The sequence below is a fragment of the Hibiscus syriacus genome, unplaced genomic scaffold (genome assembly GCF_006381635.1).
Source record: "Hibiscus syriacus cultivar Baekdansim isolate YM2019G1 unplaced genomic scaffold, ASM638163v2 tig00117016_pilon, whole genome shotgun sequence".
NCBI lineage: Eukaryota > Viridiplantae > Streptophyta > Magnoliopsida > Malvales > Malvaceae > Hibiscus > Hibiscus syriacus.
Window position 1 is genome coordinate 6,373,869 of NW_024063525.1, and position 1,951 is coordinate 6,375,819.

A 1,951-nucleotide genomic window follows, 5' to 3' on the forward strand; every position below is an offset into this window, starting at 1 on the left:
ATTTGGATGAGATCCGGAGCTACATCAAAAACGTACACCCTACCAACTTACTCTGTCGAGTCTTGGGTGTCCTGACTCTGGAGACCGAAGTCCATTGGCACTAACTGGGATATCCAACTGGACGATCATATATGCTAGAAAAATTTGGGTGTCCTGACTCTGTCCCGAGAGTCAGACAAGGCTAGTTTTATGTCATCCTAGTTGTTTTTGCTTCTGACTATTCTGAGCTTATTACTATTCTCAATTGTAGTTTTATTTCATGTCGTTCTAGTGTTGTTGGGTCCCTCAATTTTAACCTTTACAACCCTTGGGTTTCTTACCCAAAACTATTTTTGGGTACTGTTACTATGCTCCTCAATATCGATATTAGCATCTGGTTATCGATACTCACCTCTGGGTATTGATACTGCTAACTTGTTAAAGGCTGATAGAAAGGTATGGTATCGATACTTCTTCTTGAGTTTCGATACTTCTGGTCTGGGGTATCGATACTTTCTTGAGTAATGATACCAAATTCAACTTTGATGTTTTGAAAAATGCCTAAGTATCGATACTCCTATTGGGGAGTATTGATACTCTCATGAGTATCGATATGAATTTGGCTACTGTTGTCTATGAATCAAACTCGATATAGACACCACACTACAAGTATTGATACCTCACCTACAGTATCGATACACATTGCATAAGTATCGATACTTTTATGCCCAAAACCCTCTTTGTTTTTAACAACTGAAGAATATTATCGATATTGTTCTTCTAGCATTAATACTTGTGGCTAGAAATACTCTGTTTTGGGTACAAAAATGCCTCCTTAACACTCTTAAACATCTTATTAAGGTCCCAAACATTATTAAAGAGTTATGTATGAATATAGGGGTCAAAAAGAGTCCAAAAACATGCTAAAAACACTGATTTTTGAATTCTACCATTAACTTGTTTCATAACTCATGTAACCTACCAAAACATATCAAATGGCATATATGTGGTAGAATTGAGTTATAAGTGAGTTACCTTGATTTCCAAAACTGTTGGAAGTTTCCAAGCTCTACCATGTGTTAGCTTTTCCTTTCTCTTAGCTTTGGAGCTTTCTCCAACCTCTCTCAGTAGATAAGAATAAACCACAAGTGTTACTTGCTTGATTTAAAAGTTTAGAAAGGTTCAAGAATATTTCCTAAGGCTTTGAATCTCTGTAAATGAATTGAATCACCTAAGTTCCTTAAATCCCCCACACAACCTAGGTTTTTCTCTCCATAGCCAAAACTTGCAAAGGAGGGCTTGAAATGAAGCTTGGAAAGAGGAGATTAATTTCTCACCTTGATGATGCTGGTTAAGGCTTATAAGGTCTCAAAGCTTCAACCTTTCTTAGATATCTTGGTGAGAAAGAAGATGAAGAAGAGAGAAATAAACAAATGAGTGTAGGAAAATGTGGGGGAGGTTGAATGGCCTATTTTGGTGCTTCCCTACCGATTACATCACCACCAAATAAAAGATTTCAGCTTTTGAATCATATGAGGGATTATTCACACTTTCAATCCTTCCTCTTATATTCTAATATTAAAAATATCCTCTTTATCACACATTGGGCCAAAATCAAGCCCAAACTCAAGGCTAACTTGTTCCAAGTCTTCTTATAATGCTAAAAGGTTTATCTAAACCCACTCAGGTTAACCCAAAACTACTAACTCGGGGTTTGGAGCGTTCTAACTCGCCTTCCTGATTAAAAATTTCATCCTTAAAATTTACCTTAATAGAAGAGGTGAGGGTACTAAAGCTACATATCCTCCTCAGTTTACCTAGATGCTTCCTCAACACCATGGTTCCTCCACAGAACCTTCAATAAAGGAATCCTCTTGTTCCTTAGTTCCTTAACATCTCTAGCTAGGATTTTGATCGGTTCCTCCTCATAGGTCATATCTGGAATCAACTCGATCTGTTCTAGGGGTATGAT